At 42.3% G+C, this 14,499-nt stretch overlaps 1 long non-coding RNA gene across 1 annotated transcript in view; it reads right to left on the minus strand.

The window, feature by feature from the left end:
• Positions 1-14,499, minus strand: part of LOC108401665 (uncharacterized) — an 80,747-nt gene that overhangs the window by 60,742 nt on the left and 5,506 nt on the right. The window contains exons 2-3 of the long non-coding RNA XR_005055261.2: positions 14,209-14,269; positions 13,345-13,433 (exon numbers count right to left, since the gene is read on the minus strand). This is a non-coding gene — a long non-coding RNA (uncharacterized lncRNA). The remainder of the gene's footprint in view (positions 1-13,344; positions 13,434-14,208; positions 14,270-14,499) is intronic.

Raw genomic sequence — 14,499 nt, forward strand, 5'->3', positions numbered from 1 at the left:
TTAGAATGTTGACACCAGTCACGTTTATAGGCCTCCTTTCTTCTTAGGTCTTTGTCTGCAGGGAGATTTGTGGCAACATTTTTGGGTGTTGCAATGTTTAGGGGGTAACGCTGACATTTGGGAGGGAGGCAGAGATGCTAACTAGCCTCATACAAGGAATTGTCTGGCATCTCAAGCTACTTTCAGATGTCTCCCGGACATTCATGCATGTCATAGTAAATACTGTTTATGATTTTCTGAACCTAGAATCCGATTCCATGTTATAGATAAGAACAAGATACTTGGGGCTTTTGTGGGAAGGTTGATTTGGCTTAGCAGTTCCCCAGGAGTATTTAGGATACCACATCAGAGACGGCAATGCTGCTCAAGGCCACATGCAAAGATCCAGAGCGCAACTGTCCCCGCTGCCCTTTCTGGACGCTGTGATGACAGTGAGCACCTGACTTTGTCATTAGGCATCCGCCTGTGTCCTCCTGGCCAAGCATTTGCACACTGAACACATATTTCTTTGTATTTAATAAGTTACTTATTTTTATTTCTCCTTTTTACTATATTAGGGAAGTATATTGGATTTTTAGAAATGACTATATGAATTTCATTTCAGGAGAGTCAAGGTGGCAGTCTGAGTGACTTATTATACAGATGAGCTGTTTGATAGGGTCACAAACCATGGTTCCAAAGCCCTTTCTTATTCTCCCACAATCTTCTAGGCTACTTCCTCTCCCACCCTTTTGTGACTAAACAACCATTGGTGTAGAAGTCAGAATGTTATTCAATTTTTTTTAGATAACCTATTTTTCTTCCTGTTACATACATACAAACACTTTCAGAAAATCGCTCTATAGATCCTTGCTAAACTACAACCATAACATCTTGGACTGATACTGACCGCAAGTCTAACGGCCCAAATAATGATACAGGGGGTGGGATACGCTTTAAAACTGGCAGGCTGCAGGAAGCTCAGTTCTGTGGGAACTTCACTGGATGTAGAGGGCACTTGGAGACCCTCCCAGGCACTGCTCTTAAGGACCACACCAGGGAACAAACCTTTGCTTCAACCCTGGATGCCTAAAAGAACCTGAGTATAAATTAGCATTGCATTATATCCTATTTGTCTGTTAACAACCATGAAATGCAGCTGCTGAATTTCTGAGCAGAACGAGACACTTGGCAGCTGCCAGCAGCGCCCAGAGGCTTTCTTACCTGTTTCAGACCTCCTCTGGGATAATAGCTATGAAGAACGATACTCCAGGGAAAATGTTTCTCAACCTTAAAATAACTGCAGACATCTGGGTCTCATCCCACTTTATCAGTGACCTTTCAGCTGGTCAGGATCTTAGTCCTACACATTTTTGCTGGAAACTACAGGTCATCAGCAAAATGCCTTTTCAAACCTTATCATCTTGGCATGAGGATTTTCTGCATTCAGTTGACCTGTAGGCCCCACAACACTGGTATGTACTTTAAAAGGGAGCTATAGTTTTAAAGAAGGGTGAGTTTTCATGACTTGGAAACTGTACAAATTAACATGGTTTCCAAAACAGCTTAGGACTCTTATTTTATCACTCAAGAAATTCTCGACAGAAAGTCTATGGGCATGAGACAAAATATTCTGGAGATTTTAATCATACAAAAAGTGAACTGTAGAGCCCTACATCAATGACATGCCACTGTCATAGTCACGCAGGAAATATTCAGTACAGATTCATGAACAATATAGTGAGTATACTGTGAAGCTATATTTTCATATTGTAACAGCTATCCCTCCAAAAAGAAAAAAACGGAAAAATTAACCTGGTAATTTCTTAGGATATTAATTAATAACTGTTTTTCAAATGGATTCTACCTGTTTGGCCTTGAGGTAATCAGCTATAATCTGAGTAGCCAAAAGCAGTTATTTTTTACACTACCTTATATGTAGGAATATTTGCTCAAATGTGTTTCACGTGTGTGAGCCCCACTGGTGCACTGAAAGGATCCTTTTACACTTTGTCAGTCACGCTGCTGTGTTTGGGTCTGACTCACTGGGCACCCTCTCCTCGTCATCCGGTTATCTCATTTTCTTTTGTCCAATGCTAACCAGAATGGGGACTGGAGCTCTGATTCCGTCTTGTTTTCATAGTCCCCACAGCAATCTTTCTTTCTTCTTCTTCCTTGTCAGTTTTATAACTGACTTCAAACCTGTTTTTCAGCTTTCTGAGCACCTTTCAGCTCCTGAAGACCATGCTGTGCAAAGACGACCTTCCCCCTGTGGGGGTGACCTATGCCTTGATGTGGTATGAGACTTGTCTCCGCGGAACCCAAGAAGGCACGATGGCTTGTTTTCTTGACTCACACACCTACTCCGACAGTCACTATGCACGATATTCTGGGGATGCTGGGAAATACAGTGATTAGTCCGCCTCCTTTCCAACTTTAAGAAACTTACATTATACTCCACAGGAAGGAAACGCGTGCTAAGTGCCATAAAACTGCAGAGTCCAAAAGAACAGCCCTCGTGAAGGATTATTGGGGCTTTCAAATGTGGCTAGTTTGAATTGAGATGCACTGTGAGAATAAAATGCCCAGTGGATTTTGAAGAGTCAGTACAAAAAAAATCCAAGCATCTCATTGATATTTTTTATGTTGATTACATGGTAATGTGAATATATTTTGGTTCTATTGGGTTAAATAAGTATGTAATTAATTTGACCTATTTCTTTTTTACCTTTTTATGGGGCTACTCGAAAATTCTAAATGACCTATGTGGCTCACATTATTTCTTACTGGCCAGGCCAGGCCAGCACTGCCGTAGCTTAGAGAAGAATGGGAGAGAAGTGTGTGTGTGTTTTTGTGTGTGTGTGTGTGTGTGTCAGGTTGGGGGAGGTATGGCAGATGGGGGAGAGATGGTGAGCAGAAAGCAACCCAAGAGGCGGCAGCTCCTGAGCTGAGTCTTGAAGTGCCTTTGCACATGCAGAGTGGAGAAGGGACCTCAGCCAACTGCAGTGGAAATACCATGTAATGGGCAGGGAATGACCTTCGGATCACAGCTCCTTTTCTTAGAAGCTGGTTAACCTTTCTAACTCTCAATTCCATATGGAAAAATTGGGGTTATGCCTATCTCATAAGATTGATTGTAATGAGGATTATAATGAGGTAATGCATGCAAATGAGTACAGTGCTGAGAACAAGAAAAAGCACTCAATAAATGATATTCAAATTTACATCAGCAGGGCTAGGGGGTGATTTAAGGTCTGTTAAAATGACATTTAGCCTAGAAGCCATTTCCTCAGCTACTATGCCACAGATACCACTATTAAAGTCCTGACTCTCTTTTTAAATTATTGCTTATAAAATAATTGCTTGTAATCTGAGTGAAACCCAAATTCTACACAACACATATTCAGAAACTGAAGGAAAAATAGATATATTTTCCCAGTTGATTTTCACTGTCTTTATTCCATTACTGAACTTATACTTTATAACCTTTTTTTTCCCTAGGGGAACAAAAGGCTAGGAATATAAACAGGCCTTTCCTTTTCCAGTTGATATCATTGGTCACTGGAAATGCTGGGGAAATATTCAGTGGCCCACATCTATCTTCATCAAAATCATGGATGGAAACAGCAAAATCTCAGGATGATAGAGTTGCAATTACCTTAGTGATACAAGAGACACTTGGCGTATCCCCAAGTTCCCAGTATTAGACCAGTAGGTGATAGGTCCTTTGGAGAGTAACTGGAGGAATCTTTATAACTACATACAGAAGCTAGCTTCTCTTAGACACTGGCGCTTGCCATAGGATGGTGGGCTAATGATTGTGACAGCCCCGGATAGGACAGTGGCCCTGACAAATCGACTCACTCCCCATTCTGAGGTTCTGGCTTCATGAGTTTTAAAAGGACCTCTTCAAGAGGAATAAAAACAAAAGTCTACACGTGATTTGATTCAAGTCAAACCCCACAGAACTTCTAAACTAGGTTCTTTATACATTTCAATTTCTTTTTCCCTGGCTGTCGATTAAGAGGGCAAGAAAATGGTGTCTGTTGAGGGCTCTCAGTCACCTCAAAGTTAAAAAACTTAGGGGCTGCCTTTTTTGTTGTACTAAAATAGCTAACATTAGTGAGTGCTCACTGCCGCTAAGCATTGTACTATTTCTTTCACTCCTCCCAACACCACCACGGATTACATACAATTACCACTTATTTCAGTCATCTACTGCTGCATAACAAATTACCATAAAATTTAGGGGCTTACAGCAACAGTAATCATTCATTATCTCTTAAGGTCTTTGTGGGTGAGGATTTCAGACAGAGCACGGTGAGTCTGATTTACGTCTGCCCCACAAGGTCTGGGTTCTCAGCTGCAGGGCTTGAAGACCCAGCCGTGGAATCGTCTGCAGGCTCCTTCACTCACATGCCCAGCAGTTAATGCTGGCTGCTAGCTGGGGGCCTAGGTGGGGATGCTGCTTGGAACACCCACATGTGGCCTGGGCTTCCTCACACCATGGTGACTGGGTTGCAAAAGCAAGTGTCCCAAGGGAGAGAGGGAGAGAGAGAGAGAGAGAGAGAGAGAGAGAGAGAGAGAGAGAGAGAGAGAGAGAGAGAGAGAGAGAGAGAAAGAATGTGAGCATGCCAGCATGCCAGGTAGTAGCCTATTACCTATTAGGGCTTAGTTGGAAGTCACATCACTCTGCCACATTATTATTATTTATTTGAGGCAATTTCAAAGTTCAGCCCAGATTCGAGGCAAGGGAATAGACATCCCATTTCTTGATGAGGAAACATCAATGTTACTTCATGAGAACAGCCTGTGGGGTGGACTGTATATTGGTGCAGCCATCTTTGGGTGGCTTTTGGAAAATACAGTTTGCCACACACCTACATTTTATAGATGAAAAGAACAGTCTTTAAGAGGGTAAATAAATTGCTTGTGGTCCCACAACAAAAAAAGCCAAGACAGGAATCTGCTGGTTTCTGGAATCCATTCTCTTTAAAAATCACTATGCTATTCTATCTCCCACCCCCAATTATTTTCAGCTTTAATTCAATAAAAATCTATTTCAGATACATAAATATCTATCTATTTAGATAGTGTGCCATGGGTTTGATAAACTTGGAGCAGTGGACAGTGTATGAGGCCACCATAATTTTAAAGTCCAAGTTACAAGACCTCAAACATCTAATAATTCAAGTTCTTGTCCCCACTCTTTTCCCAGAAATGTTTCCCTTTCTTTCCCACTACTTTTACAGTTCCTAAAGATTCCCACCAGCCCACCTGTCCTCCAGGCCACTGCGTAACAGCTACCGCATTTTCTGTTTCCTCTGCCAACAGTGGGACTTCTAGGAACAGCAGTGACCAGGCAGCTGGGTCTTCTCGCTCAGGAAGCTGCCGGGGAAGCCACTGGGGGCTGGTTTTGCACTGAGGAGGGGGCAGTGACCCTGCCCCTACTGTGGGTCATACTCTGTCTTATCACCTGGGAGGAGGGGCAGCACTGCCTTTCTCCATGGTGACGGGCTTCCATGAAAGCCATCCCTTCCACTCAGCCCCCATTTCATTCTCATTTTTTTTGTCACTGATGTTAATAAACAACTCCCATCACCTCACTCCCAACCCTAAGATCATCTAGGACAAGCAATAATTCAGCTTGGATCTCCACACTCACTCCTAAAAAGAAATATTTATCTTTTTCCTTTCCATGAAAAAACTGCCACAAAGTCTACCAGAAGAAGCTACATTCATTATATAAGAACTTACACACCAAACATAAACTGACTTTGAGGCTAACTATGGGTCTTCCAACTATTGGTGACCTCATGGTTTCTGGGAAAACAATGGGTCTACACTTATTTTTCACTTGCATATTGGGATAGATTTTCTAAAACAAAAGAAGACTTAACCACAAGACAAATGTCCGGCTCCAAGCAGCGCAAAAAGTTGTCTCAAGCTTCTCTCTATTCCGTCAAGATATCAAGGCCATGTTTTGGTCACAGCTACAGTTCTCTTTGCAAGAAGAGAAATTCTTCCTAAGACATTGCCCAGAGATGGGACCCCAGTTTTGGGAGAGGTAGCAGATGGCCTTACCTTCCATAGCTTGCTCCATTTTTTCAGATGAGGAATCTCAGGTTTAAAGATATAGTGAGTTGCCCAAGGGCATACAACTTATAAGAGGTAAAGCTTGGCACTTAACCCCAAGCATTTTTACTCCTGAATTCTTACACTGTTCTTACCAACCGTCTCCCACTCCAGATAAGTTATTAGCTGCTGTTGTCCTAAGAAATCCAACTGGACCAAACCTGGTTAAACACTATGGGCACCAATGTGTGCTAGGCCCTGGAATGACAGAGGTGAAGTAGGAACTTAGTGCCAGAGCTGAGGGAACGAGTGGTCGCATTAACAAGGCAGCATGCATGGCGCGCTCACGATTCTACAGTAACACCAAGCAGACGGGGATTTAGTAACTCTGACGGATATAGGAAAAATTCTACAAGGTCATTTTTTGAGACAGGAAATAGCTGATAAATACAATTCTGAGAGGTACAGAAGAAAGGGAAAGGTATTTCAAATAAGGGAAATACTAGGAAGAAGAAAATTTAAAAGAAATAGAAAGGCCTGTTAAAATACATGGCCTGAGAAAGGTAGAGTCGTCAGAGGGTGGGTGCAAACGTAGATGGTTTGGGTGAAGCCCAAAGATGGATCAGGAAAGAGATGGCAAGCCAGCTGGGTCAGGACCTGTCACCTGTGAAGGAGTCTGGATTTGTCCTACAGACGAGGAAAGTCAGGGAGGGCCCTTTGTACAGAGGAGGGGCAGAATGATGGGGTGTTTCAGAGACCAGGCGGCTCCAGCCGCTCCCGTGATGGGCAAGTCTCCTGGTCCACCTTGCTCATGGCCCAGCTGGCCAGGACAGCCCAAAGGGAAGGCCCGGTACCTGGGGCAGAAGTCCGTGGAAACCTCGTCCTTTACCTCCAGGTCTCTTTCCTGTTTCCTTGGTTCGGATTATTGCGGCTTTGTCATTTGGAGGGCTTTCACGTTACTTAGGTATTTTCCAGTGGTGTGGGAAAAGACAGTCTCACATTTATGCTTAAATTCTGAACCAGAGGCTGAGACGGGGGCCACTGGCAGTCCTTCCTGGAGAAGGTAAAGGGAGAAGAGTGTGTGTGGGAGGAGAGCAAATCTGCCCTTTGCTTGAAAGTGGCCTGGGGAAAGACGGAGGGTCACGTCACCATTACGGCCTTTTCCTTGGGTCTTTTCAGTAGCATATGTTCATGTACTTATTTTCAGCCTTAAAGAATTGAAATGAATTACCATCATTTGAAGCCTAAGACACGACATTTTTCTCAATAATCTGTTATCCCGTTTTGATACTAAGAAGAGGTCTTCTTTACTGAGACGTATGAAGAGTTGGGTTCAGGTTCACTAGCATTTCTGAGAATGGTCTGGGGTCCAGAAAAACGATGTCTGAGACGGCCATATTATCTCCTCACCTTGGCTAACCTTGGAAAGCCGGAGCAAAAGTCTGTCTTTGCTTCATGCTAGGTTAGAACAGCTGAAATCAGATATCTTACAAGGAGATATAGCAGGCTTTCTGCCTCCATGAAAAATTTCTCTTTTAAAACTGACTACAATTTACAAAAGGCCTAATTCCACATGAACTGCAATGTCTCCCTTGGAGTAATGCTGGGGTGTAGCCTGAAAGTTAGTCCATTAGTCAAAAGACTTATTGGTTGGACACTGAATTAGAGCGGTACAGAAGGCATAGAAAACTATCTGTATGTTGAAGTAAGACTAGAGTAACTGAAGAACCAATACATAAGCGTGCGCCCATGCAGACCGTTCACCAAGCCGGCAGGACGACTCCTCGGCTCACCGGTCCAAGCAGAGTGAAGAGGAGAGAAGCAGAAGCACAGCAGTGCCTCAGGACACAGGCGGGCCTGCTGCGGAGGTGAGGGGGCTGCTCAGGGCATTTGGCCCAAAGTACCTCACAAGTAGACACTTAACCTTATCAAATACAGGTCAAAATGGGGTTAGATCTAGTCTTTCAGAGTTTTGCTGACAATTCTGGAGGGAGGAAAAATTCTCAGACTCTAGTGTGCATACCAGACTATATTACCCATTGTGCTCTATGAATGCATGTTTATAAATGATTTTATAACTATTTTATGATGGCACAATTCTATTGCACAGTGTTTGTGTATGTGAATAACGTTATGTGAAAAGTTTCTAAGATGCCAATTTTATGATTCTGTAGGGCTATCTTTCTTATCATTCTGATTTATTTTAATAAATTGGGAGCCTCAAAGAACTGGGGTGAGCAGAGCCTCCACTGACCTGCCTGGGTCCTGGGTATGGAGGAGTTAAAGAGGTTCCTCAGCTTGTTTCCTTGGTCCCAGCCATACACGAAAACACCTGCAGGGCTTGGCAGACTGGCACATGATAACAGGAGTTATGTATTAGGACTCACCCTGCCTATTTTAGGTCCTGTTGTCAGCACTGAGCTGCCCATCTTCCCTGAAGCACCTGTAGCATTTTCTTGTTCCCAAAGTATTTAAGGGTTGGTCTGGGAACATGGGTTACATCTACCCAAATGAGAAACTAGGTAATAGAGACAGCGCAGATGAAGGCTGATCTGAGAACATTCTAGGCAGGAGAATGAGTAGCCCTTCAAGTCCTGTCAAGGGCTCATCTTGAACTGAGTTTTGTCTGGTTTTACTCAAAGTCGCCCAAGAAGACAGCTTCAGTAAGAAGCTTTGCATGAGCAGGTGACTGTGGGTCCATGTGCAATTATCCTGATTGAATACATGGATCTCAGGTTGCCTACACAGGATATCCAGCCCCCTTCCTAGCTCAGGCACCAGAATAAATCTTTTTATTTTATTGTTAAAGAGAAGTCTGACATTAAAAAAAAAAAGATCTGCACACCATTCCTTCAACAATGATTTACTTAACAGGCCTCATGTGCCAAGTGCCGCTCAAGACATGGGGTAGAAGAGTCACTGAGATGTCCAGGGCCCTCCTCTCCTGGAGCCCACATGCTTACGGAGGAAAGACCATAACAAACTAGTGGATGAGTAAACCACAGCATTTCAGAGGGCTCTGCTGCATGATGTGAAGACAATAAAATTCGGGCAGGGAGTGGGGTGTGATAGAGTGCTAGGGCAGCAACTTTGTACTGCATGGTTATATGGTCAGAGTTGGCTCCAAAGGAGGTGATATTTGAGCTCAACATATGTACCTTCTACCTACATTTAGAGCTTTGTATTATGTCCATATTTACAAGGACCTACCTGATTCAAGAAGAATTCCAAGAAAACAGTAGTTACCTGGATAACATTCAAGTCTATTGCTTAAGATAAAGAGTCTTGTTTATCATTAGTTATCTCTCAGTTCAATCAATGTTCTCTGAGAACATCTGACTTTTACTTTCTGGAAAGCGCAGGCTGCTAATGGGGGAATGCGTCAGAGTTGGCTGACTGCTCCTGGTGGTCTGAGCTTAGTTATAATTACCTGGTGTTAATTATAACCCATTCCCTCCCTTCCTCTTTATTGCTATAATAATTTTTTTTCTGGAACATTCTTTTTTATGTGAGGGATGATGACATCAATGAAATTTATTTCACAAACCACCTGTGAAAATATGTCTTCCTGTTTTATTGTGACATCTAAAATCTTCCTCTTTTTGCCCACTGCTGTAGCCTACAAGTAGAAATATCTTCAGAATGGATGTTGACTCAGTACAATGAGTGGCCCACTGCTATTTTAAAGATGCAGGGCAATTCTGAGCATTCCAGAAGTAAATAATTAAACCACTGCAGGTAACAAAGAATTAATTTTGAGGGATATTAAGCTCCCTTAATTAGCACATTTGAGTCTCGTTTCTCCTCAGGGAAAATATTCTCCTGGCAACTTGCCATGTCAGAGCTTCTAAGACTTCTCTCTAAACTTAGAGCTGAAGTCTGTTTTACAGTTTAAATGAGGACTGGAAGAATCTTTGAGCCAAATAATATATAAGCATAAAGGACCCAGCGCCTTAGGATTTTGTTAATAATTCTGTGGCAATCACAGGGTAAGACTTGTGAAAGACCCATAGCTGGTAAATTCAGAGCCCCTAAATCTTCTAATAACCTATGTCTGTGCAGATTTGTGAAAGCTTGTTTTTTTCTAAATCTTGACTATGCTGTATTTTGATTGCATTTTAAAGTTTAAGTGAATTCAAAGATCATAAAGTGCAGGACAAACAGAAACACCTCAGCCCGCACACATCCATCGTGGGGAGTTGATTGCTTACAATTACAACATCACATGCATTTATGGCAGCAGAAGGTATTACAGTCCGTTGGTCTCAAATTCAATTAAATGAGATTAATTAATTCTTGGGGATATTTACTAAATGTTTCTCCTATCTAGGCACATGTTGTGCCTGAATTTAATTTGACAATGAAAGGGCTGATCTGCTTGATTATTTACATATATTTTTAATTTTAGGGGAAAGGCTTTTAAAACTATGTGTACTTTCCAAATATGAGCATGTAGTTTAATTTAATATAAGCTAATGATTGCCAGATAATGATTATTTTAGACCTGGACGTAAACATTTGCCTTAGATGCACTTCTGAAGGCAAAAGTTAATGGTGAACAATTATTGCAAGGGAAGATTACCTTTGAAATTCTACCCTCCTTCTTCTATCCACACAGGAGAATGAATTTAAACTCTAACAACTAAATGAAGGAAAGGAAGAACACAATCATTTGAGGCAGTATTGGTACTCAAATACTATGTAAACAGTGACTTCTGATGTATAATTTCCCATTATTAAAAACAGCACAGAAAAATGTTCAAAGTGCTCGGGAGAAAAGCTGGAAACAGACCCTGTCCGCATAACCATGTGGCCTAACTCCTTTGATTTTGTTTTCTAATGGGATCCTGCAGACGGCTAGCAACATATTCCAATGTGGCCCTTTGAACATTTCAGGATTTGTTACAGGTGAAGCAAGAAGGGACTTATTTCTTCGGACTTTTGAATTTCCCTTTCTACCTTTCTAATGTGCTTCTGTCTGACAGTGGTTACCTCTCACGTTTTCCTTTCCTTCTCCATTTCTTCTCTTATTCATTCTGCCCACTAGCCTCTAAGAGAGTAGACGTTTAGGACTGAACAGGTCCTAACCTGTTAGCACATTGCCTAGAGTCTTTTGCACTTGGAGAAGCTTCTCAGGGTGAGGCCGATTCTGTTCCTCGCTCCATAGAGCTTTATGTTAACCCCAAGATATTAACACAAACTTAAGGACGTGAATTTCCATCAGCTTCAGATAGGAATATTCTTTCCAATATTTCTAACAGGTAGGCTTCTGCCTGAACACTTCCCATGACAGTAGGTTCACTGCGTGATGAGGCTGCTCATTCTTTTTGAGCCAGCTTTGCATAGTTCTTCTATGTAGATAAAATTAGCCTTACAAGTTTTTCAGCCAGTTGTCCCAAGTGCTGCCCCTCTGGACCACAAAGATCAAGTTAGAATGCTCCCACCTGGTACCCCCTCCAATATTGGGGCACGCATATCAGGCCTCCCAACGATCTTTTCTACCCTACTGTCTGCGTGGTTCCCAGCGTGACTGGAATATAGCCGTCCTTATGGACTACACTTGACTCAAATTCTGGTTTCTTAACCTCCTGAGATTTAAAACCCATCTCCACAATTTCTCAAATTCTCTGTTTCTCTTTGGTTATAAAAACCTTTGCATAGTGGGTAGTAGAACTCAGGCTTCCCAGCTAATAAATCAGATGCACTGACCCCAAATTTTATTCATCCATATGTACACACAGAAAACACCATCATGGCTGCTGTACTCGGTGGAACATCTCACGAAGTTACAGACGCCTAACTGAGGTGAATGTGATCCCTAGCTGGACAGCCCAGTCAGATAACCTGGTTGTTTCTCTCTCTTGTTGGTTTCATAGCACGTTTGTCATGCTTAAAATTTTAGTGGGATGCTGACATGCCCTTAGTAAGTTAAAGAAATTTGCAGGGGGGAACATTAACATTTGAATAGATTTTGATTATTAGACAGAAGACAGGAAATCCAGCCAGTGATTTAGTTTAGCTAGGAATACAAGTGTAATTGATGGTTGTCGGAGTCAGAAAAGCTTTTCTAGAGATAGGAACTGTCAAGGTAAAAGGCAGGAGAAAGACAGTCAGACCTCCAATCCGTAACATGGTGGTAAGAAAGACTGAACACGGGAGGGAGCAGTCCTGCTAGAGAACTGCTAACAACTAATGTATATTCAATACATGTCCGGGTTACACATCTTAACCTAACTCCAAGGCAGTGAGTTATACACTCTTATCATTTCCTTAAGATAGCAGGAGATGCTGAGTTTTCTTCACAGCTAAGATTATTTGCACACTATGGGGATGAACCCTGCCTACTTCTTATCCAATTCTCTCCTCAAATGGTGTATAAAAGAAAACCCAAGAGACTGTTACCTGGATAGTGAAAAACAGGTGTATACGTAAGGTAGTTTTGCCAACCACGGCAAGAAGGTTATATATTCACGAGAAATGATTGCAGAAATAAAATTTGGCAATATTTCCATATTATTCCCAGCGAAAACCAGATTTCTTTAAAATCAGTGAGTTGAGTGTTTGAACTGAATGCTTACTTTTAGCACTGTCCTGCCTTTTAAGCAATAAATAAATGTACTGGTGTATTATTAAGAACCTACAGTAACTGAAATGTATTGTATACCAGGCTTCATAATATAGAATTACTATTATAGATGAAATACTATTCTCACTAAAATAAGTGGAACATTCCTTTGCATCACACTGAAGGCCATTTGCAATCTGGCTTCTTAGCTACTTTTTGTTTATCGTCCTTCAGCAAATCTTCCTTTTCCCCTTCGCTCAGGCATGTTTGGGTCTACTCATTCCTCAAAGTCTGAGGCCATTTCTGCCTCTTCCTTGAAGCTTTCCTTGGTCTCTTCAACACAGAATGTCTCCCTCCTTTGAGCAGAAAACCCTTTGTTATCTGCAATACTGGGGTGCTTATCATCTATTGACCAGTGCCATTATGAGTGGGGCTGGGGTGCACTGCTATCTGGCTTTTCATGTGAACACATCCTGCTCCCCAAAGAGATTTTGTGTTCTTTTTGTAGAACAAGAAGTATAGTTTTGCTCTATGCCACTTATGGTGGAAATTCAACTACATTTCTGGTTGTTCTCCTGCATCTAAGAAGTGGGCTCAAATGCATGTAGGATTAGGTGTATGTCTAAGAAAGATTACAGTAATGCTTAACTTTATTGATATTTCCCAGCTGTGTGGAAAAAAGGGAAAGTTAGTCCCTCCATACCATGTGGACAGATGTCTCTTACCTTTACTTAATTCTACAGGTCTGCCTCATTCTTTTCTCCTGCTGCAGACCGTATGAAGCATGGGACTAATAGCTTCTGAGTCTGAAATCCTAGGGTCCAAGCAAACAAAGAAAGACTGACTTGATCCCTGCCCCAATACTGAGCAAGGACTTTAATTGCTATCTTGGCCCAAGCATCCACCCATGAACCAAAAAAATGTAGTCAGACATGCAATAATATTTTACTCCATTGTATTTCTGGGGTAATCATTTGGATAGAGAGTGGTAGGAAGGGGTCTGTAGCTTGGAGGAGACATGCTGGCCCCCCCAAAAGAGTAGAGGTTTGTTAAACTGTGCGTGTGTACAAAGGTGAAGAATTTGCCAGTCCCCTTCCCATGTTATCTCATGTGAGCTCCATGACAGTTGAGTAACTTAGGCAAGAAAACTTACACAGGAGGGCATTAACATGCTCTTCGAGACTAAGTGACTTGTGCAAGATGCACAGGTAAGTAGTAAATTCTCCTTCCACTGTCCAACAAAACCTATCTTTCAAAATGTTCTTGAAATTCTGCCACCTTCTCAAAGTTGATGAATAGGAGAGAAATAATATTTTAATTTGTCTTCTCTGGAAAATGCGGTCAGTATATTTTCAAAGAAGCAGGAATAAGTGAAAAGGAGAGAGAGAGGAAAAAATATACGGGAGTAAGTTACTGGGCTGGCTGCAACTTTGAAATAACCTGATTGCTTTGTATCACAGGATATTTCCAGAGAGGTTGTTTGAAGCTACTGCGTTTGTCCCAGGGGAAGGGGAGGGAAAGGATTTAACATTTATCTACTGCCTTCCACTGCCCTTGATCAAACTTCAGGCCCCAGGGCATTAACTCACCAATACTTCTTGTTGCACATGCTTGGGGACACAGCAGGACCTGCTGGACAGCAGAGAAGTCCTGGAATAGAAGGCAAAATAATACCAGTCACGCATGGGAGTGACATGAGTGATCAGGGGCAGCCATGCAGGGAGTCTGACTGGCGTGGAAGGTAGACTCCATAACGAACATGACCATCTGCCATGAAGGCGGCAAGAGATAAACCTCCCGTCTGCGGTCTCCAAGAATGCAAGTGATGCCAAGGCATCTGGCTGGAAGGCCATCGCTGCCACCGAGCAGCTGGCTGCATG

This window comes from Manis javanica, chromosome 7 (assembly GCF_040802235.1).
Source record: "Manis javanica isolate MJ-LG chromosome 7, MJ_LKY, whole genome shotgun sequence".
Lineage (NCBI taxonomy): Eukaryota > Metazoa > Chordata > Mammalia > Pholidota > Manidae > Manis > Manis javanica.